The sequence below is a fragment of the Chanodichthys erythropterus genome, chromosome 13 (genome assembly GCF_024489055.1).
Source record: "Chanodichthys erythropterus isolate Z2021 chromosome 13, ASM2448905v1, whole genome shotgun sequence".
Classification (NCBI taxonomy): Eukaryota; Metazoa; Chordata; class Actinopteri; order Cypriniformes; family Xenocyprididae; genus Chanodichthys; species Chanodichthys erythropterus.
In genome coordinates, this window is record NC_090233.1 from 9,657,739 (window position 1) to 9,679,802 (window position 22,064).

General features: G+C 39.0%; 24 non-coding genes across 24 annotated transcripts; all 24 read left to right on the top strand.

The window, feature by feature from the left end:
* Positions 1-566: 566 nt before the first annotated feature.
* On the top strand, positions 567-639 carry trnar-ucg (transfer RNA arginine (anticodon UCG)). Its single transcript has one exon. It is a non-coding gene; the product is annotated as a tRNA-Arg (tRNA).
* Positions 640-1,374: 735 nt separating this feature from the next.
* On the top strand, positions 1,375-1,447 carry trnar-ucg (transfer RNA arginine (anticodon UCG)). The gene has a single exon. It is a non-coding gene; the product is annotated as a tRNA-Arg (tRNA).
* A 434-nt stretch (positions 1,448-1,881) lies between these two features.
* trnar-ucg (transfer RNA arginine (anticodon UCG)) lies at positions 1,882-1,954 on the top strand. Its single transcript has one exon. It is a non-coding gene; the product is annotated as a tRNA-Arg (tRNA).
* A 439-nt stretch (positions 1,955-2,393) lies between these two features.
* Positions 2,394-2,466, top strand: trnar-ucg (transfer RNA arginine (anticodon UCG)). The gene has a single exon. It is a non-coding gene; the product is annotated as a tRNA-Arg (tRNA).
* Positions 2,467-2,689: 223 nt separating this feature from the next.
* trnar-ucg (transfer RNA arginine (anticodon UCG)) lies at positions 2,690-2,762 on the top strand. The gene has a single exon. It is a non-coding gene; the product is annotated as a tRNA-Arg (tRNA).
* Positions 2,763-3,201: 439 nt separating this feature from the next.
* On the top strand, positions 3,202-3,274 carry trnar-ucg (transfer RNA arginine (anticodon UCG)). Its single transcript has one exon. It is a non-coding gene; the product is annotated as a tRNA-Arg (tRNA).
* Positions 3,275-3,943: 669 nt separating this feature from the next.
* On the top strand, positions 3,944-4,016 carry trnar-ucg (transfer RNA arginine (anticodon UCG)). Its single transcript has one exon. It is a non-coding gene; the product is annotated as a tRNA-Arg (tRNA).
* A 439-nt stretch (positions 4,017-4,455) lies between these two features.
* On the top strand, positions 4,456-4,528 carry trnar-ucg (transfer RNA arginine (anticodon UCG)). The gene has a single exon. It is a non-coding gene; the product is annotated as a tRNA-Arg (tRNA).
* A 223-nt stretch (positions 4,529-4,751) lies between these two features.
* trnar-ucg (transfer RNA arginine (anticodon UCG)) lies at positions 4,752-4,824 on the top strand. Its single transcript has one exon. It is a non-coding gene; the product is annotated as a tRNA-Arg (tRNA).
* A 223-nt stretch (positions 4,825-5,047) lies between these two features.
* trnar-ucg (transfer RNA arginine (anticodon UCG)) lies at positions 5,048-5,120 on the top strand. The gene has a single exon. It is a non-coding gene; the product is annotated as a tRNA-Arg (tRNA).
* Positions 5,121-5,559: 439 nt separating this feature from the next.
* Positions 5,560-5,632, top strand: trnar-ucg (transfer RNA arginine (anticodon UCG)). Its single transcript has one exon. It is a non-coding gene; the product is annotated as a tRNA-Arg (tRNA).
* A 439-nt stretch (positions 5,633-6,071) lies between these two features.
* On the top strand, positions 6,072-6,144 carry trnar-ucg (transfer RNA arginine (anticodon UCG)). The gene has a single exon. It is a non-coding gene; the product is annotated as a tRNA-Arg (tRNA).
* Positions 6,145-6,367: 223 nt separating this feature from the next.
* On the top strand, positions 6,368-6,440 carry trnar-ucg (transfer RNA arginine (anticodon UCG)). Its single transcript has one exon. It is a non-coding gene; the product is annotated as a tRNA-Arg (tRNA).
* Positions 6,441-6,879: 439 nt separating this feature from the next.
* trnar-ucg (transfer RNA arginine (anticodon UCG)) lies at positions 6,880-6,952 on the top strand. The gene has a single exon. It is a non-coding gene; the product is annotated as a tRNA-Arg (tRNA).
* Positions 6,953-7,175: 223 nt separating this feature from the next.
* trnar-ucg (transfer RNA arginine (anticodon UCG)) lies at positions 7,176-7,248 on the top strand. The gene has a single exon. It is a non-coding gene; the product is annotated as a tRNA-Arg (tRNA).
* Positions 7,249-7,471: 223 nt separating this feature from the next.
* On the top strand, positions 7,472-7,544 carry trnar-ucg (transfer RNA arginine (anticodon UCG)). The gene has a single exon. It is a non-coding gene; the product is annotated as a tRNA-Arg (tRNA).
* A 440-nt stretch (positions 7,545-7,984) lies between these two features.
* On the top strand, positions 7,985-8,057 carry trnar-ucg (transfer RNA arginine (anticodon UCG)). Its single transcript has one exon. It is a non-coding gene; the product is annotated as a tRNA-Arg (tRNA).
* A 447-nt stretch (positions 8,058-8,504) lies between these two features.
* trnar-ucg (transfer RNA arginine (anticodon UCG)) lies at positions 8,505-8,577 on the top strand. Its single transcript has one exon. It is a non-coding gene; the product is annotated as a tRNA-Arg (tRNA).
* Positions 8,578-8,800: 223 nt separating this feature from the next.
* trnar-ucg (transfer RNA arginine (anticodon UCG)) lies at positions 8,801-8,873 on the top strand. The gene has a single exon. It is a non-coding gene; the product is annotated as a tRNA-Arg (tRNA).
* Positions 8,874-9,312: 439 nt separating this feature from the next.
* On the top strand, positions 9,313-9,385 carry trnar-ucg (transfer RNA arginine (anticodon UCG)). Its single transcript has one exon. It is a non-coding gene; the product is annotated as a tRNA-Arg (tRNA).
* Positions 9,386-9,608: 223 nt separating this feature from the next.
* On the top strand, positions 9,609-9,681 carry trnar-ucg (transfer RNA arginine (anticodon UCG)). Its single transcript has one exon. It is a non-coding gene; the product is annotated as a tRNA-Arg (tRNA).
* Positions 9,682-9,904: 223 nt separating this feature from the next.
* trnar-ucg (transfer RNA arginine (anticodon UCG)) lies at positions 9,905-9,977 on the top strand. Its single transcript has one exon. It is a non-coding gene; the product is annotated as a tRNA-Arg (tRNA).
* A 439-nt stretch (positions 9,978-10,416) lies between these two features.
* trnar-ucg (transfer RNA arginine (anticodon UCG)) lies at positions 10,417-10,489 on the top strand. Its single transcript has one exon. It is a non-coding gene; the product is annotated as a tRNA-Arg (tRNA).
* Positions 10,490-10,712: 223 nt separating this feature from the next.
* On the top strand, positions 10,713-10,785 carry trnar-ucg (transfer RNA arginine (anticodon UCG)). Its single transcript has one exon. It is a non-coding gene; the product is annotated as a tRNA-Arg (tRNA).
* Positions 10,786-22,064: the final 11,279 nt, after the last annotated feature.

The window sequence follows — 22,064 nt, forward strand, 5'->3', positions numbered from 1 at the left end:
CTGACTCACATCTTGCTCATCAAGAACCTTCTTCAAGAGTGCTACTTTTTTTAAATATTATGTAACACTATGAAAGTAATATTCTAGTGCAGCAGTACCAATTCGGAAAACTTGCAGTTGTGGCCCAGTGGCCTAATGGATAAGCTGAGGATTGTGGGTTTGAGTCCCATCTGGGTCATCTGAGACTGTGCAGGCAAGTCATATCTTTTTATGTAACGCTATGAAAGTGATATTCTAGTGCCGCAGTATTATTATGTGACTTGCAATTATGACCCAGTGGCCTAATGGAAAAGGCATCAGCCTTCAGAGCTGAGGATTGTGGGTTTGAGTCCCATCTGGGCCATCTGAGACTGTGCTGAAAACCAGTTGTGTGAGTTTTAGCATTCTCTGAATTTTGATTTATACTTGCTGTGAGGATTCGTGTACAGAGTCTAAGTAATGTGCGATTGACTCACATCTTGCTCATCAAAAACTTTATTGAAGAGTACCACTTTTTGAAAATATTATGCAACGCTATGAAAGTAATATTCTAGTCGCGCAGTACTAATTATGTTGTGTGCAGTTGTGGCCCAGTGGCCTAATGGATAAGGCATCAGCCTTCGGAGCTGAGGATTGTGGGTTCGAGTCCCATCTGGGTCATCTGAGACTGTGCAGAAAAGCAGTTGTGTGAGGTCTCCAATCTTTAATTGATACTTTCTGTGAGGATTTGTGTGCAGTGCTTTAGTTATACATCATTGTCTCTGATTGAACTTTAAAATGATTTCCAAGAAATACCTTTCTTCTAAAAGTGTATTGTGGCTTTGAGTCATATCTGGGTGGCATAAAAGATTCTTCTTCTTGGGGAGTGCCTACAATGTAATGCTAAGTCCTTGGAATGACAGTACTACTCTAATACATCCGATCTGCTCTAGAGAAATTGCATGTGCGGGACCAGACTTTGGAGCTAAGTATTGTGCGATTGACTCACATCTTGCTCATCAAGAACTTTCTTAAAGAGTGCTACTTTTTTTAAATATTATGTAACACTATGAAAGTAATATTTTAGTGCCTCAGTACTAATTATGCGACTTGCAATTGTGGCCCAGTGGCCTAATGGATAAGGCATCAGCCTTCGGAGCTGAGGATTGTGGGTTTGAGTCCCATCTGGGTCATCTGAGACTGTGCAGAAAACCAGTTGTGTGCGTTTTAGCATTCTTTGATTTTTGATTTATACTTGCTGTGAGTATTCGTATACAGAGTTTAAGTATTGTGCGATTGACTCACATCTTGCTCATCAAAAACTTTATTAAAGAGTACCACTTTTTGAAAATATTATGCAACGCTATGAAAGTAATTTTCTAGTGGCGCAGTACTAATTATGTTGTGTGCAGTTGTGGCCCAGTGGCCTAATGGATAAGGCATCAGCCTTCGGAGCTGAGGATTGTGGGTTCGAGTCCCATCTGGGTCATCTGAGACTGTGCAGAAAAGCAGTTGTGTGAGGTCTCCAATCTTCAATTGATACTTTCTGTGAGGATTTGTGTGCCTAAGTTACACATCATTGTCTCTGATTGAACTTTAAAATGATTTCCAAGAAATACCTTTCTTCTAAAAGTGTACTGTGGCTTTGAGTCATATCTGGGTTGCATAAAAGATTTTTCTTCTTGGGGAGTGCCTACAATGTAATGCTAAGTGGTTGGAATGACAGTACTACTCTAATACATCAGATCTGCTCTAGAGAAATTGCATTTGCGGGACCAGACTTTTGAGCTAAGTATTGTGCGATTGACTCACATCTTGCTCATCAAAAACTTTCTTAAAGAGTACCACTTTTTAAAAATATTATGTAACGCTATGAAAGTAATATTCTACTGGCGCAGTACTAATTTCCTTGCTTGCAGTTGTGGCCCAGTGGCCTAATGGATAAGGCATCAGCCTTCGGAGCTGAGGATTGTGGGTTCGAGTCCCATCTGGGTCATCTGAGACTGTGCAGAAAAGCAGTTGTGTGAGGTCTCCAATCTTTAATTGATACTTTCTGTGAGGATTTGTGTGCAGTGCCTTAGTTATACATCATTGTCTCTGATTGAACTTTAAAATGATTTCCAAGAAATACCTTTCTTCTAAAAGTGTATTGTGGCTTTGAGTCATATCTGGGTGGCATAAAAGATTCTTCTTCTTGGGGAGTGCCTACAATGTAATGCTAAGTCCTTGGAATGACAGTACTACTCTAATACATCCGATCTGCTCTAGAGAAATTGCATGTGCGGGACCAGACTTTGGAGCTAAGTATTGTGCGATTGACTCACATCTTGCTCATCAAGAACTTTCTTAAAGAGTGCTACTTTTTTTAAATATTATGTAACACTATGAAAGTAATATTTTAGTGCCTCAGTACTAATTATGCAACTTGCAATTGTGGCCCAGTGGCCTAATGGATAAGGCATCAGCCTTCGGAGCTGAGGATTGTGGGTTCGAGTCCCATCTGGGTCATCTGAGACTGTGCAGAAAACCAGTTGTGTGCGTTTTAGCATTCTTTGATTTTTGATTTATACTTGCTGTGAGTATTCGTATACAGAGTTTAAGTATTGTGCGATTGACTCACATCTTGCTCATCAAAAACTTTATTAAAGAGTACCACTTTTTGAAAATATTATGCAACGCTATGAAAGTAATCTTCTAGTGGCGCAGTACTAATTATGTTGTGTGCAGTTGTGGCCCAGTGGCCTAATGGATAAGGCATCAGCCTTCGGAGCTGAGGGTTGTGGGTTCGAGTCCCATCTGGGTCATCTGAGACTGTGCAGAAAAGCAGTTGTGTGAGGTCTCCAATCTTCAATTGATACTTTCTGTGAGGATTTGTGTGCGGTGCCTAAGTTACACATCATTGTCTCTGATTGAACTTTAAAATGATTTCCAAGAAATACCTTTCTTCTAAAAGTGTACTGTGGCTTTGAGTCATATCTGGGTTGCATAAAAGATTCTTCTTCTTGGGGAGTGCCTACAATGTAATGCTAAGTGGTTGGAATGACAGTACTACTCTAATACATCAGATCTGCTCTAGAGAAATTGCATTTGCGGGACCAGACTTTTGAGCTAAGTATTGTGCGATTGACTCACATCTTGCTCATCAAAAACTTTCTTAAAGTGTACCACTTTTTAAAAATATTATGTAACGCTATGAAAGTAATATTTTAGTGCCTCAGTACTAATTATGCGACTTGCAATTGTGGCTCAGTGGCCTAATGGATAAGGCATCAGCCTTCGGAGCTGAGGATTGTGGGTTCGAGTCCCATCTGGGTCATCTGAGACTGTGCAGAAAACCAGTTGTGTGAGTTTTAGCATTCTTTGATTTTTGATTTATACTTGCTGTGAGGATTCGTGTACAGAGTTTAAGTATTGTGCGATTGACTCACATCTTGCTCATCAAAAACTTTATTAAAGAGTACCACTTTTTGAAAATATTATGCAACGCTATGAAAGTAATATTCTAGTGCAGCAGTACCAATTCGGAAAACTTGCAGTTGTGGCCCAGTGGCCTAATGGATAAGCTGAGGATTGTGGGTTTGAGTCCCATCTGGGTCATCTGAGACTGTGCAGGCAAGTCATATCTTTTTATGTAACGCTATGAAAGTGATATTCTAGTGCCGCAGTATTATTATGTGACTTGCAATTATGACCCAGTGGCCTAATGGAAAAGGCATCAGCCTTCAGAGCTGAGGATTGTGGGTTTGAGTCCCATCTGGGCCATCTGAGACTGTGCTGAAAACCAGTTGTGTGAGTTTTAGCATTCTTTGATTTTTGATTTATACTTGCTGTGAGTATTCGTATACAGAGTTTAAGTATTGTGCGATTGACTCACATCTTGCTCATCAAAAACTTTATTAAAGAGTACCACTTTTTGAAAATATTATGCAACGCTATGAAAGTAATCTTCTAGTGGCGCAGTACTAATTATGTTGTGTGCAGTTGTGGCCCAGTGGCCTAATGGATAAGGCATCAGCCTTCGGAGCTGAGGATTGTGGGTTCGAGTCCCATCTGGGTCATCTGAGACTGTGCAGAAAAGCAGTTGTGTGAGGTCTCCAATCTTCAATTGATACTTTCTGTGAGGATTTGTGTGCGGTGCCTAAGTTACACATCATTGTCTCTGATTGAACTTTAAAATGATTTCCAAGAAATACCTTTCTTCTAAAAGTGTACTGTGGCTTTGAGTCATATCTGGGTTGCATAAAAGATTCTTCTTCTTGGGGAGTGCCTACAATGTAATGCTAAGTGGTTGGAATGACAGTACTACTCTAATACATCAGATCTGCTCTAGAGAAATTGCATTTGCGGGACCAGACTTTTGAGCTAAGTATTGTGCGATTGACTCACATCTTGCTCATCAAAAACATTCTTAAAGAGTACCACTTTTTAAAAATATTATGTAACGCTATGAAAGTAATATTTTAGTGCCTCAGTACTAATTATGCGACTTGCAATTGTGGCTCAGTGGCCTAATGGATAAGGCATCAGCCTTCGGAGCTGAGGATTGTGGGTTCGAGTCCCATCTGGGTCATCTGAGACTGTGCAGAAGACCAGTTGTGTGAGTTTTAGCATTCTTTGATTTTTGATTTATACTTGCTGTGAGGATTCGTGTACAGAGTTTAAGTATTGTGCGATTGACTCACATCTTGCTCATCAAAAACTTTATTAAAGAGTACCACTTTTTGAAAATATTATGCAACGCTATGAAAGTAATATTCTAGTGCCGCAGTACTAATTATGTTGTGAGCAGTTGTGGCCCAGTGGCCTAATGGATAAGGCATCAGCCTTCGGAGCTGAGGATTGTGGGTTCGAGTCCCATCTGGGTCATCTGAGACTGTGCAGAAAACCAGTTGTGTGCATTTTAGCATTCTTTGATTTTTGATTTATACTTGCTGTGAGTATTCGTATACAGAGTTTAAGTATTGTGCGATTGACTCACATCTTGCTCATCAAAAACTTTATTAAAGAGTACCACTTTTTGAAAATATTATGCAACGCTATGAAAGTAATTTTCTAGTGGCGCAGTACTAATTATGTTGTGTGCAGTTGTGGCCCAGTGGCCTAATGGATAAGGCATCAGCCTTCGGAGCTGAGGATTGTGGGTTCGAGTCCCATCTGGGTCATCTGAGACTGTGCAGAAAAGCAGTTGTGTGAGGTCTCCAATCTTCAATTGATACTTTCTGTGAGGATTTGTGTGCTGTGCCTAAGTTACACATCATTGTCTCTGATTGAACTTTAAAATGATTTCCAAGAAATACCTTTCTTCTAAAAGTGTACTGTGGCTTTGAGTCATATCTGGGTTGCATAAAAGATTCTTCTTCTTGGGGAGTGCCTACAATGTAATGCTAAGTGGTTGGAATGACAGTACTACTCTAATACATCAGATCTGCTCTAGAGAAATTGCATTTGCGGGACCAGACTTTTGAGCTAAGTATTGTGCGATTGACTCACATCTTGCTCATCAAAAACTTTCTTAAAGAGTACCACTTTTTAAAAATATTATGTAACGCTATGAAAGTAATATTCTACTGGCGCAGTACTAATTTCCTTGCTTGCAGTTGTGGCCCAGTGGCCTAATGGATAAGGCATCAGCCTTCGGAGCTGAGGATTGTGGGTTCGAGTCCCATCTGGGTCATCTGAGACTGTGCAGAAAAGCAGTTGTGTGAGGTCTCCAACCTTTAGTTGATACTTTCTGTGAGGATTTGTGTACAGTGCCTAAGTTACACATCATTGTCTCTGATTGAACTTTAAAATGATTTCCAAGAAATACCTTTCTTCTAAAAGTGTATTGTGGCTTTGAGTCATATCTGGGTGGCATAAAAGATTCTTCTTCTTGGGGAGTGCCTACAATGTAATGCTAAGTCCTTGGAATGACAGTACTACTCTAATACATCCGATCTGCTCTAGAGAAATTGCATGTGCGGGACCAGACTTTGGAGCTAAGTATTGTGCGATTGACTCACATCTTGCTCATCAAGAACTTTCTTAAAGAGTGCTACTTTTTTTAAATATTATGTAACACTATGAAAGTAATATTTTAGTGCCTCAGTACTAATTATGCGACTTGCAATTGTGGCCCAGTGGCCTAATGGATAAGGCATCAGCCTTCGGAGCTGAGGATTGTGGGTTCGAGTCCCATCTGGGTCATCTGAGACTGTGCAGAAAACCAGTTGTGTGCGTTTTAGCATTCTTTGATTTTTGATTTATACTTGCTGTGAGTATTCGTATACAGAGTTTAAGTATTGTGCGATTGACTCACATCTTGCTCATCAAAAACTTTATTAAAGAGTACCACTTTTTGAAAATATTATGCAACGCTATGAAAGTAATCTTCTAGTGGCGCAGTACTAATTATGTTGTGTGCAGTTGTGGCCCAGTGGCCTAATGGATAAGGCATCAGCCTTCGGAGCTGAGGGTTGTGGGTTCGAGTCCCATCTGGGTCATCTGAGACTGTGCAGAAAAGCAGTTGTGTGAGGTCTCCAATCTTCAATTGATACTTTCTGTGAGGATTTGTGTGCGGTGCCTAAGTTACACATCATTGTCTCTGATTGAACTTTAAAATGATTTCCAAGAAATACCTTTCTTCTAAAAGTGTACTGTGGCTTTGAGTCATATCTGGGTTGCATAAAAGATTCTTCTTCTTGGGGAGTGCCTACAATGTAATGCTAAGTGGTTGGAATGACAGTACTACTCTAATACATCAGATCTGCTCTAGAGAAATTGCATTTGCGGGACCAGACTTTTGAGCTAAGTATTGTGCGATTGACTCACATCTTGCTCATCAAAAACTTTCTTAAAGTGTACCACTTTTTAAAAATATTATGTAACGCTATGAAAGTAATATTTTAGTGCCTCAGTACTAATTATGCGACTTGCAATTGTGGCTCAGTGGCCTAATGGATAAGGCATCAGCCTTCGGAGCTGAGGATTGTGGGTTCGAGTCCCATCTGGGTCATCTGAGACTGTGCAGAAGACCAGTTGTGTGAGTTTTAGCATTCTTTGATTTTTGATTTATACTTGCTGTGAGGATTCGTGTACAGAGTTTAAGTATTGTGCGATTGACTCACATCTTGCTCATCAAAAACTTTATTAAAGAGTACCACTTTTTGAAAATATTATGCAACGCTATGAAAGTAATATTCTAGTGCCGCAGTACTAATTATGTTGTGAGCAGTTGTGGCCCAGTGGCCTAATGGATAAGGCATCAGCCTTCGGAGCTGAGGATTGTGGGTTCGAGTCCCATCTGGGTCATCTGAGACTGTGCAGAAAACCAGTTGTGTGCGTTTTAGCATTCTTTGATTTTTGATTTATACTTGCTGTGAGTATTCGTATACAGAGTTTAAGTATTGTGCGATTGACTCACATCTTGCTCATCAAAAACTTTATTAAAGAGTACCACTTTTTGAAAATATTATGCAACGCTATGAAAGTAATTTTCTAGTGGCGCAGTACTAATTATGTTGTGTGCAGTTGTGGCCCAGTGGCCTAATGGATAAGGCATCAGCCTTCGGAGCTGAGGATTGTGGGTTCGAGTCCCATCTGGGTCATCTGAGACTGTGCAGAAAAGCAGTTGTGTGAGGTCTCCAATCTTCAATTGATACTTTCTGTGAGGATTTGTGTGCGGTGCCTAAGTTACACATCATTGTCTCTGATTGAACTTTAAAATGATTTCCAAGAAATACCTTTCTTCTAAAAGTGTACTGTGGCTTTGAGTCATATCTGGGTTGCATAAAAGATTCTTCTTCTTGGGGAGTGCCTACAATGTAATGCTAAGTGGTTGGAATGACAGTACTACTCTAATACATCAGATCTGCTCTAGAGAAATTGCATTTGCGGGACCAGACTTTTGAGCTAAGTATTGTGCGATTGACTCACATCTTGCTCATCAAAAACTTTCTTAAAGAGTACCACTTTTTAAAAATATTATGTAACGCTATGAAAGTAATATTTTAGTGCCTCAGTACTAATTTCCTTGACTTGCAATTGTGGCCCAGTGGCCTAATGGATAAGGCATCAGCCTTCGGAGCTGAGGATTGTGGGTTCGAGTCCCATCTGGGTCATCTGAGACTGTGCAGAAAAGCAGTTGTGTGAGTTTTAGCATTCTTTGATTTTTGATTTATACTTGCTGTGAAGATTTGTGTACAGTGCCTAAGTTACACATCATTGACTCTGATTGAACTTTAAAATGATTTCCAAGAAATACCTTTCTTCTAAAAGTGTATTGTGGGTTTGAGTCATATCTGGGTGGCATAAAAGATTCTTCTTCTTGGGGAGTGCCTACAATGTAATGCTAAGTCCTTGGAATGACAGTACTACTCTAATACATCCGATCTGCTCTAGAGAAATTGCATGTGCGGGACCAGACTTTGGAGCTAAGTATTGTGCGATTGACTCACATCTTGCTCATCAAGAACTTTCTTAAAGAGTACCACTTTTTGAAAATATTATGTAACACTATGAAAGTAATATTTTAGTGCCTCAGTACTAATTATGCAACTTGCAATTGTGGCCCAGTGGCCTAATGGATAAGGCATCAGCCTTCGGAGCTGAGGATTGTGGGTTCGAGTCCCATCTGGGTCATCTGAGACTGTGCAGAAAACCAGTTGTGTGCGTTTTAGCATTCTTTGATTTTTGATTTATACTTGCTGTGAGTATTCGTATACAGAGTTTAAGTATTGTGCGATTGACTCACATCTTGCTCATCAAAAACTTTATTAAAGAGTACCACTTTTTGAAAATATTATGCAACGCTATGAAAGTAATCTTCTAGTGGCGCAGTACTAATTATGTTGTGTGCAGTTGTGGCCCAGTGGCCTAATGGATAAGGCATCAGCCTTCGGAGCTGAGGGTTGTGGGTTCGAGTCCCATCTGGGTCATCTGAGACTGTGCAGAAAAGCAGTTGTGTGAGGTCTCCAATCTTCAATTGATACTTTCTGTGAGGATTTGTGTGCGGTGCCTAAGTTACACATCATTGTCTCTGATTGAACTTTAAAATGATTTCCAAGAAATACCTTTCTTCTAAAAGTGTACTGTGGCTTTGAGTCATATCTGGGTTGCATAAAAGATTCTTCTTCTTGGGGAGTGCCTACAATGTAATGCTAAGTGGTTGGAATGACAGTACTACTCTAATACATCAGATCTGCTCTAGAGAAATTGCATTTGCGGGACCAGACTTTTGAGCTAAGTATTGTGCGATTGACTCACATCTTGCTCATCAAAAACTTTCTTAAAGTGTACCACTTTTTAAAAATATTATGTAACGCTATGAAAGTAATATTTTAGTGCCTCAGTACTAATTATGCGACTTGCAATTGTGGCTCAGTGGCCTAATGGATAAGGCATCAGCCTTCGGAGCTGAGGATTGTGGGTTCGAGTCCCATCTGGGTCATCTGAGACTGTGCAGAAGACCAGTTGTGTGAGTTTTAGCATTCTTTGATTTTTGATTTATACTTGCTGTGAGGATTCGTGTACAGAGTTTAAGTATTGTGCGATTGACTCACATCTTGCTCATCAAAAACTTTATTAAAGAGTACCACTTTTTGAAAATATTATGCAACGCTATGAAAGTAATATTCTAGTGCCGCAGTACTAATTATGTTGTGAGCAGTTGTGGCCCAGTGGCCTAATGGATAAGGCATCAGCCTTCGGAGCTGAGGATTGTGGGTTCGAGTCCCATCTGGGTCATCTGAGACTGTGCAGAAAACCAGTTGTGTGCGTTTTAGCATTCTTTGATTTTTGATTTATACTTGCTGTGAGTATTCGTATACAGAGTTTAAGTATTGTGCGATTGACTCACATCTTGCTCATCAAAAACTTTATTAAAGAGTACCACTTTTTGAAAATATTATGCAACGCTATGAAAGTAATTTTCTAGTGGCGCAGTACTAATTATGTTGTGTGCAGTTGTGGCCCAGTGGCCTAATGGATAAGGCATCAGCCTTCGGAGCTGAGGATTGTGGGTTCGAGTCCCATCTGGGTCATCTGAGACTGTGCAGAAAAGCAGTTGTGTGAGGTCTCCAATCTTCAATTGATACTTTCTGTGAGGATTTGTGTGCGGTGCCTAAGTTACACATCATTGTCTCTGATTGAACTTTAAAATGATTTCCAAGAAATACCTTTCTTCTAAAAGTGTACTGTGGCTTTGAGTCATATCTGGGTTGCATAAAAGATTCTTCTTCTTGGGGAGTGCCTACAATGTAATGCTAAGTGGTTGGAATGACAGTACTACTCTAATACATCAGATCTGCTCTAGAGAAATTGCATTTGCGGGACCAGACTTTTGAGCTAAGTATTGTGCGATTGACTCACATCTTGCTCATCAAAAACTTTCTTAAAGTGTACCACTTTTTAAAAATATTATGTAACGCTATGAAAGTAATATTTTAGTGCCTCAGTACTAATTATGCGACTTGCAATTGTGGCTCAGTGGCCTAATGGATAAGGCATCAGCCTTCGGAGCTGAGGATTGTGGGTTCGAGTCCCATCTGGGTCATCTGAGACTGTGCAGAAAACCAGTTGTGTGCGTTTTAGCATTCTTTGATTTTTGATTTATACTTGCTGTGAGTATTCGTATACAGAGTTTAAGTATTGTGCGATTGACTCACATCTTGCTCATCAAAAACTTTATTAAAGAGTACCACTTTTTGAAAATATTATGCAACGCTATGAAAGTAATTTTCTAGTGGCGCAGTACTAATTATGTTGTGTGCAGTTGTGGCCCAGTGGCCTAATGGATAAGGCATCAGCCTTCGGAGCTGAGGATTGTGGGTTCGAGTCCCATCTGGGTCATCTGAGACTGTGCAGAAAAGCAGTTGTGTGAGGTCTCCAATCTTCAATTGATACTTTCTGTGAGGAAATACCTTTCTTCTAAAAGTGTACTGTGGCTTTGAGTCATATCTGGGTTGCATAAAAGATTTTTCTTCTTGGGGTGTGCCTACAATGTAATGCTAAGTGGTTGGAATGACAGTACTACTCTAATACATCAGATCGGCTCTAGAGAAATTGCATTTGCGGGACCAGACTTTTGAGCTAAGTATTGTGCGATTGACTCACATCTTGCTCATCAAAAACTTTCTTAAAGAGTACCACTTTTTAAAAATATTATGTAACGCTATGAAAGTAATATTCTACTGGCGCAGTACTAATTTCCTTGCTTGCAGTTGTGGCCCAGTGGCCTAATGGATAAGGCATCAGCGCTCAAGCTGGGGAACAATAGTCCAACAAAGACGGGGAAGAAGGGAAGAAAAGGGGAAAGGAAGAAGAGGAGAAGGGGAAGAAGAGAAAGAAAAAATGAAGAAAAGAAAGGGTGAAATGTGACGTTTAGAGCTATTCCTTCCTTAGCATTTGAGTTGATCGACAACTTCTGGTTTCTTAGTGTGGAAAAATCGCCCATTTATATTTACACTGTTTTCTATTGCAGGTGCTCACCAAGACCGGGGTTCGAATCCAGCTAAAGACAACTTTTTGTAATTTCATTCATTTTGTTGTAATTTCATTAAATAAACTATTTTTTGAATGCAAACTGTTCCAACGTTAATAAAATATACAAATGTACTTTATTTGTTGTGGTTTTTGATATTCTTTCATGAAAAATAAAATATACCAATGGAACTGTGTTATTATTTAGTAGTTGTCATATTATTATTATTATTATTGCAAATCTGTTATTTGTAATGAATAAAGATGCAACCCATAAAATAGTAACTAAAATGTTTGTCACAAGAATAACAAAATGTACAAATTATCTTTTTATACACAAATGTTATATTGTTGCAGTGTACTGTGTGTTGTGTTATAAAAGTAAAACTCAAAAAGCAATCACTTGCCAATTTGTTTTTATTTTACAATCATGCCAACAGAACAGCAATGAATACTAAATTAAATAAAATAATAAATTGTTGAAATCAAATTAAAAGGTGCATAAAATGTTAAATACTTTTTTAAAAACAAATAAGTTAAATGAAAAGTTAAATAAGTTTTCAAAAACAATAAATAAAAAGTTAAATGACATTCAAAATTTAAATAAGGTAAATAATATTCAAAACAAGTATTACCAATGGTGAACTCAACTATTTACAACTGTTCACAATATATATTAGCAGTATATATACAATATTATATATATCTATATATGCATATGTAGATTATTTGGAAATGGTCCTCCGCATTTCCTCTAACCACGCCTCTTTGGTAACAGTCTCAGTCTGTGGGCAGTACACCCTGCCTCTGTACTGGCTATGTCCTGTTGCGCTAGTTTTAAATTGCCCACACTTTTTACAGGTGTTTGCTTCTACAGTTCTGTTGTAGGGTCTCTTGGGCACAGCTCCTGGATTGGCAGCTGGTGCAACAGGGTGCGAGCTGATGCCCTGTACAGCTGTTGGCTGTAACATTGGTTGAATAATTGGCATAACCATCGGCATTCCCTGGACCATTTGCACTCCCTGGAACATTGGCACACCCTGAAACATCGGCACACCCTGGATACCTGCAGGTATAAGCAGATTTGGTACCATCTGCAGTGATGCTCCAGGTGCTGATGGTGTAACCAACATCTGGCTCTGCACTGGTGCCTTGGGTCTGAGAGGGGGCCGCCCAACAGAAGTCTGCCTCTGCTTTGCCTGACCTGCTGTGCTCTCTGGTAGCTTGTACTGGTGCTGGTCCCCTGGTTGTTCTGGCTCAGTGCGTAGGCGTTTGGCAGCCTGGAGAGGCTCCTGAGCTTCGGGGAGGTGTTGAGGCAACTGAATGCCCTGAAGCAGCACAGACAGCTCCTGCTTTTTCTGTCTGTTATTATGCCAGTTAATCAGGGTGTTCTGGTTCACCTCCACCAGCTGCAGTGATGTTCCTCCCATCACCAAGCCATTACCAAGAACAAGCTGCCTAATCCTTCGATAGTCTTGCAGGATCAAAGACCATCTTGAGAGGGTTCCCTTGCCCTTTCTTTGAGGACTTGGATGGATAGAGCAAAGCCTGATGAAGATCGTCTCCACCAGACGGCAACAGTCAGGCCACTGTGCAGGTGCACTGCTTGCACCCAGCACACATCTGGTGGTGCTCTCTACACCAGGGTGAGTGGGCCTCTTTGGTACCCTGAAGCGTCCACTCAGCAGTCTCCTCTGGTATCGAGATGCGTAGACCACACGTTGTTTGTCCCGTTCATCCAGGTTCTGCCAAAGTCCAATAATGGTGTTGGCTTCCTGATTGGTCAGGCTGAGAGCTGTGTGATTCCGAAGCTCCACCAGATATTCCGCCAGCCTGTCCACATGTTGGAATCCTGGCACATTTTGGTGGTCAACAGCCTGTTTAAAAACACAAACACATAATAAAATAATTACATCATATCTGTTTGATGCATAATTCCATAATTAATTGTTATTTTCCTGTTTATCACTGTAAAGCTGCTTTGACACATCTGTATAATACAAAGAACTACAGAAATGAAGCTGACTTGACTTGATGAGTATTTGCTGCTTACTAATGACTTTAGGCTGTACTTTTAAATTTTAAATATGTGGAAAGTATAGATTTAAAGCACTAAATGTTAATTCAACACTGTTTGATTTATTCTAGTACATTTGAAAGAGATACAAAGGAGTGGTATTTACCATCTCTCTATCATCATCGTCATCATCATCATCATCCTCTGGCTCCGATGGAAGAGGTGAAACAGTTGGGACAGCAGTCCCTGAGGGTCCAGGTGATGGAGACTTTCTGAGGCCATGTGTGGGGTCAGGGACCAGTGAAGGGGATGAGGAGCCCAGGATGCAGGTGGCACTGCTGGTGACCAGGGTGGAAGAACCCAGTGTCAGGGTGGAGGAGGGTGGTGACAGAACAGTCTCTGGATCTGTTATGGTGTGATCCTCGCTGATGTCACAGAAGCCCTCATCTTCATCCCGCTCCTCCACACTGAGGTCCTCAATGAGCTCTGCAGTCTGCTCAGAGTCTGGATTCATGTCCTGCAGTGCCTGACCAGTCTGCTGGAACAGATACTGCACTCCAATGAGCTCACCTGAAATAAAAACAATAAACACAATTAAATACAATGATGATTGAGAGACATACAAATAAATGTTCCTCAAAAGCCTGATGATCATATTTGCTATTTACTTGTAACATGATTTTTCTAATAAAGTAAACCTAAGTTGCTTCAGTCCAGTAAATGTTTCTCAAATATTACTAACAATATAAAATCTATTCTAACAATTACTCTCTGAAAATCAATAAAGATTTCACAGCAAAAAGACACATGAAGCACCAGCTGAAGGTAGAAGATTGTACAATTATAATAAAAATATGGACTAGCAATCAGACGACAGAGGGCATGTTTCCAGAAGTTTTGGTCATGTTGATAATTAATGGGCCTTTAGAAATTTGCATATCAAATATGATATAGTAGAATTTATACGGTCAATTGTAATATATACCCAGGTGAAAAAAGTACATTTCTATAATTTACATACAGTGCTCTATTTTTGCGCACTAATTTTGTACTTAATATACTAAAAATGATTCTTTAGTACTAATTAAGATCATCTTAAGAACATCTAAGTGTACTCAACTGTGCTATTTTGAGACAGCATTAAATATGTGCTTTTAATATACTATCTCTGTATTTAAAAATTAGTTACCACTTGTAGTACACTATGGGTTCAAATCTACTATAAGTGGTATCTAAATATATTTTTTAAATACAGAGATAGTATATTAAAAGCACATATTTAATGCTGTCTCAAAATAGCACAGTTGAGTACACTTAGATGTTCTTAAGATGATCTTAATTAGTACTAAAGAATCATTTTTTAGTATATTAAGTACAAAGTTAGTGCGCAGAAATAGAGCACTTTATGTACATTATAGAAGTGTACTTTTTACACCTGGGTAGACTGAGATTACACAGATGTTCATTAACAATAACAAATTCTCTTACCAGTGTAACGTGCAGGGGGACAAAACGTGGGGACCACTTTCCTGCCAAACAGCTTTTCATAATTGCTGTTCACACAGTGAACAAGTTCTCCTGTGTAACTGCGCAAAGCTGATGGCTCCGATGACAGGGAAGCAGCCTCCCGGTCCTGGTTCCACCTGTGTAGTCCCTCCAACAGATAAATCTGAAAGTTCAGACTGTTGGCACTGGTCCCTATAAATAGACACAGTGTTTAGGGAGTGTTAATGAAAAACACAAAGACACTTAATACTCTTTCTTTACACATGCACAGTGTGTGTAACCAAGACATACCTGGGATGAAACGGTTCAGGTGTAAATGAAAGGACTCAAGAGAAGTGGAGCCTCTGGCACATCTGTATGTCTTCAGAAGCACACCTCCCTTGGTTAAGCTCCCTGTCTCTGTATAGAGCACAACACCAGGGGGGTCTTGGATACATTTGATGTGCTTCTTCTGGACACTCCAGATGTGCTCCATCCTTTCTCTGTCCAGGAGAGGAACACCCAGGGAGTCATTGCCCTTGCTGCTCAGGAGCTCTGTAAGCAGCCGCTCAAAGAGAAGGATGGTAGTCTCCTCTCCATGGGTCCTCCTCCGGCAATGGAGAGCCAGCTCCTCCCTGGTAAGATGCTTGTTGACATCTTCATCTGTCAGCGCAGGCCAACCCTGGGACATCAGCAGCTCTCTCTTTGCTTTGCGAAGCATAGCAACATCAGCCGCATCCCACTCAAAAATGCACGCTGACATCCGTGACATGAAGATGGGATACAGCTGATGGGCATCAGTTGTACACCCCAAGGCAAACCTGCGCATAAAATGCCAGATGTCCAAGCGTATCATGAGATCTGGCCAACCTCTGAACCTGGTTTTCAGCTTGGTCTCGCCCACCTCAGTGCAGCAGCCACAGTCCACGTACAAAACAGCAGGTGGATCCACACCAGCCTGCTGGTACCTTTTCACCAAGCCATCTACCATCATGTCCAGTCCCGCTCCTTCCTGGGCTGTCAGCACACTTATGAGCACCTGACCAAACTCATTGCCAACAGAGGTAAGCCAGAGTCCCGTTCCCCTTGCCGTCCCAGCCAGCTTCTTAGTGATCTGCGGTGGATGACAGGAAGCATGCAGTATAATGAAACATCACATCATGTAGAGTATGATACTCATGCTCTGAAAGTAATATAATAGTAAATAGCATAAATTAACAAAAATCCACTGCTAACCTTTTTAGTGGAATCCATCTTTAAGACTGATCCATATGTACATGTTATCTTTGCATGGATTTCATCCAGCCTTGTCAGGATGTCTTGGCTGTATACTGTGAGCAGCCACTTGCAGCTTGGCACCACTGTAGGCTCTGGGGGTTCCTGGAATTTTATTGGCAACACCCCGGGTCGATTGAGAAAGTCCACACACTGGGTGGTGTACCGGGCCAGACGCTGCAGCCACTCCTCGCTGTGGTTCTCACGCAGTTGTTTGATGACCCGTGTGGGACTGTTGCCTAGTCCACGCTCACACAGGAGCCGAATGACCCGCATTTCACAGGCATACCTTAGGATAAGAAAAATCCACACATTCATACATTTTACATATTTGATTTGTAAATCATTTGCAAAAATATGTGATGATGGGCTATCAACTGGATGTGGAATGAAAGTGTACTTACTTCCGCGTGAGGATGACCCGAAACTCAGAGCGATGGCCCAGATCCAGCTGTTGCAGGACAGTCTGACTCCAGGACACATGAGAGGCTTTACACTTGGTACAGATGAGGGTTTCTGTGACCATGTTGTACATCCTATCGATGTCTAAAACCTGCCGTGCCCTTTTGTGCAGACCGCCTCCTGTAAGTTGATGCTGTCCGCAGGTAGGATTGGGACAGAGAACCTTGACCCTCCACAGCTTGTATGGCATCCACAGCAAAAGCGCATGACAAAAAAATCTGTCTGGAGCTGGAGCCTGATTGTATGTAAGTGCTGGCTGTGGTGGGTAATACCAGAGCTGTAGGTTGTCACGAAGCTCTGGTTTTCCCTTGGGCCCCATTTTAAAAAGTCTGCTGGCAATCCACTTGTGATCCTCTGGTGGCAATGTCTCCGACCACAAACGATGAAGTCGAACTGCAGATGAAGCTTGCAATAATGCCCCCGAAGGAGCAGTCTGTGAAGGAAAAAGACAAAACATTTAGTCTAGCAAGGTCATTTGTTTAATAAGAGCTTTATTTACATAAAATTGTTGTGGTTATTATGAGTTTCACCAAAATACCATTGGTATAACAGTGATTGTTGCTACAATAAAACTGGTAACTTTGTATTAACCACTACTGTCATCCAAAAAGGAATGAAATGACATAAATATTCTTAAAGCCAGTGTTATATATAAAACATCAACAGCAAGAAAGCTTCTCTTCTGTCATTTTACTAACAATATCTCTTTATTTTTAAATATATGAATGTTAACAACCATTAATTGTTTACAATTCTTTAAATATAATATCAAGTTGATGCTTAGAGGAGCCAAGCACTGACATGACTTTACTTTGTTGTTGTTTTTCAGCTTGAAAGTGTTTTAGGAAGCTACTGGTTATCACATTCAAAATGTCAGGGAAATAGGATAAAATTGATAAATTTGTTCTATTTTTTTAAACGTGTCAGCTGCTAGCGCTATTTTGTGTGACTAGTGAGTTGTGGCAGTTAATATGCAAATTTTGAAACAGAATTTGAAATTACTTACAGAGACAGTACTGCAAGACTCTGCAGGACTTGTCACATCTGCAGTGGTTCTGGGGAGAGAGGCTGGAACTCCAGGGTCTTGTGTCTGTACAATCATGCAGTGAAATATAATAGATGTTTATATATATATATATATATATATACAGGGATGGGCAGTATTTCAGATACGTGTATTTAAAATACGTATTTGAAATACAAAATACTATTTTGTATTTTAAAGCCTTTGGAAAAAAATCAAATGTAATTTGTATTTAAATACATTTACAGTTTTTTACGATTGCTTACACACTAAAATTAAACTTTTCCCACAATTAGCAAAACCTTACACTCAAGGAGCAAAACACAATGCTAGATTTGCACAACTATAAGCACATTTTCAGCCTCACACTTTTTGCAAAACACTACACACATTGTTTTGCAAAACACTAAACACACTTCTCTACATTAGACACAGAAATCTAACATAATGTCACTTCAAGACACTGCTGTCCAAAATACCACACATATAAACCAACTGATCAAACACAGCCGTCAGGTGTGCAGACACTTAGGTGCTTAACTATAAACTCAACAATCAGGTATAAGTACTATAAAAAGGCAAAAGGTGAGTTTATGTGTCTTCAACAAAATGGAAGGCAATGTTGCAGTAAGAGGGAGAGGGAGAAACATCATTTTGAATGTCCCGGGCCAACGCAGTGGTAACATCACAATATATGTTGCAATCACGCAGAATGTGGTCCTCCACCAGCATGCCAACTTAGGCTCTTACAACACGGCCCACATATTCACATTTTAGACAGACTGCACAAAATCGTCACAGCAGAAGACCAAATGGATGCAGAGCAGATGAGATACATTGTCATATGGGACAATGTAAATTTCCACCTATCTGCTCTGGTCCAAAACTGGTTTCATTAGCGTCCACAATTTTCACTCCAATACATTCCACCATACTGTCCCTTCCTTAAACCCATTGAGGAGTTTTTTGTTTTGTTTTTTGGCATGGTGGTGGAAGGTTTAAGATCTCCAGCCCTATATCAGGATATCCCTCATTCAAGCCATGGAGAAGGCCTGACCGAACTGATGCAGGATCTGTGCAAGGATAGATTCACCTTTCAAAAAGATCCTACCCTTGCTGTCTTACGAGGGAGGACATCGCCTGTGATGTGGATGAAGTGCTATGGCCAGATGATGCTCAAGAGATGATGCTTAGGTGTTTTTTTTTTTTCATTTAAAATCATGCTTTGTTTTGTCTCCACAAATTATTTTGCTCGTGTAATATATTGTATTTAGAATATGTTCTGATTTTCAGTGCAAAATATAACCTTTGGAAAGGCATGGATGTATTGAATGGTTTTACAATGTGGTGAGAAATAAATATGTGCAGTACTGATCTGTTTGTTTTTGTATATATATATATATATATATATATATATATATATCTATATATATATATATATATATATATATATATTCATGTACTTTACTCTAACAATATCTCTGAAAAAAATCAAACCCAGACTATATAATTAGAAAAGTATAAAAGTTACAAGTGTTTAAGATTGAGCACAGCAGTGTGTAAATAAATTAATCAAACAGAATCTGAATGAACCATGTGTGTTCCATACGGTGTCAAAGTTGGGTTTTGTTAAATTAATGTGAAGTTTTGAATGAAGTGTTTCATTTTGCAAATGATCTGAAGTGTTGTGCTACTTTGGTGTAGGGTTGTGTTAATTGTGTGTAGTGTTTTGACAAACCGGGCCCTGATTTCAAAATTGTGCTTAAGCAATCGTAAAAAACTGTAATATGAGTATTTTTGTATTTTCAAAATACTCAAAATACTTTGAGACAGTCAACCTCTTTATCAGGGTGTTGTTTTCATGCATCAACTAGTTCAGACCAGACACGCCCCGAATAATTTGAAACGATATGCCGAATAATTTGTCAAACACCTCTTATACTATGTCAAACACTCGTCTCGTGAGAAGTTTGTGAATAAATGGATTTCTTCACATGTAAACTGATTAGGTTGTGGGTCATTTTGACAACACATGTGAAAAAGTTTTTTAGTACACTTCTTAAACCCTAACCAAATAATCAAGTTAAACCCAGTAAACTTGAAATTGTGACTTGAGACATTAGAACAAAACATATTAATATGATAACATATGTATAACACTAAATTGAACAATACTGTGTTATATATGTTTTTTAATTCATTAATTATTTATTTAAATTAACGATTGTATTAAACACCGACCATTACTTTATTCATTATTTTGGCTATGCAGGCTCATTTTGTAAATGTAATCATTTTAAATTTTGAACATGGTGCTTTATGAAAATGTAACTGGACACATTTCCAAATTGTGATTGTGTTTACCCATCTAGGCAAATGTTTGTTTATGTAGAGACGAAATAATTAGGTTAATCATTGTCTGTCTCCATCAGTTTAGTGTAGTGATTGTGTGCATTTGTGATGACAATGATGAAAGATACACTACACTTTTAGTTTTATCGTTCACCAAAAAAAAGTGATTTCTAATTAAAACATTTTTTATTTTAGATAAACTTTATATTTTCTAATTATGTATACAGAAACAAATAAACTTTACATTAAATAAATATAAAAGTTACTATACTACTTGCGTAAAAAAAAGCATCAAAAGAGTTTGAAATTCAGTTTTTGCTGTGGTATCAAAACTGATATTGATAATTGTGAAACCATGCCATATATTGTTACTGTGAAATAAAATTAAGATTTTGGTCATATCACCCATCCCTATTCTTTGCTACAGTGGCATGAAAAAGTATGTGAACCACTTGTGAATAATATAATAATAAAATGTGAATAATTTTAATAAAATAAGTGAGATCATACAAAATGCATGTTATTTTTTGTTTAGTACTGTCCTGAGTAAGATGTTTTACATAAAAGATGTTTACATTTAGTTCACAAGACAAAACAATAGCTGAATTTATTAAAATAACCCCATTCATAAGTTTGTGAACCATTGATTCTCAATACTGTGTGTGGTTACCTGATGATCCACGACTGTTTGTGTGTTTTGTGATGGTTGTTCATGAGTCTCTTGTTTGTTCTGAGCAGTTAAACTGAGCTCTGTTCTTCAGAAAAATCCTCCAGCTCCTACAGATTCATCAGTTTTCAAGCATTTTTGCATATTTGAACCCTTTCCAGCAGTGACTGAATGATTTTGAGATTCATCTTCTCACACTGAGGACAACTGAGGGACTCAAACTCAACTATTAAAAAAGGTTCAAACATTCACTGATGCTCCAGAAGGAAACACGATGCATTAAGAGCCGAGGGGTGAAAACTTTTGAACAGGATGAAGATGTCACAGTTTTTCTTATTTTTTTTAAATATCATTGTTTTTCATTTAGTACTGCCCTTCAGAACCAACAGAAGATACTTGCATGTTTCCTGGCAGAAAAATTAAGTACAATTTACCTTGATATTTGAATTCAAAAGTTTTCACCCCTCGGCTCTTAATGCATCGTGTTTCCTTCTGGAGCATCAGTGAATGTTTGAACCTTTTTTAATAGTTGAGTTTGAGTCCCTCAGTTGTCCTCAGTGTGAAAAGACGAATCTCAAAATCATTCAGTCACTGCTGGAAAGGGTTCAAATATGCAAAAATGCTTGAAAACTGATGAATCTGCAGGAGCTGGAGGATTTTTCTGAAGAACAGAGCTCAGTTTAACTGCTCAGGACAAACAAGAGACTCATGAACAACCATCACAAAACACACAAACAGTCGTGGATCATCAGGTAACCACACACAGTATTGAGAATCAATGGTTCACATACTTTTGAATGGGGTTATTTTAATAAATTCAGCTATTGTTTTGTCTCGTGAACTAAACGCAAACATCTTCTATGTAAAATATCTTACTCAGGACAGTACTAAACAAAAAATAACATGCATTTTGTATGATCTCACTTATTTTATTAAAATTATTCACATTATTATTCACCATAAGTAATAGACTACATTGTAACCTTGTCAGAAGTAAGAATATATAAATGGCTGCTATTTTGCACTACATAAGTTTATTTGTAATTACCAGCAAGGAAGCAAGCACTTAAGAAAGAGAGAGAGAGAGAATGACAGAGAGAGAATGACAGAGAGTGCAGAAATGAGGTAAGGAATTAAAAGTCAGTAGGCCTATGTAGTTTAGTTTCTTAATTCACTGTGACTATTTATAATTAGCTTAACAAATTACACATTTTCACATTGGCTTTTAATGATGGTGATAAAACATAATAAAAGTTAAAAATTAGTTTTTTTTTTTTTGTAGTTTTTTATTTCCTACAGGGCAGGGGAAGGGAAGAGGTATATAAAATTAAAACGAAAGTTTCTGAGTAGTTGCACACATCTAAATG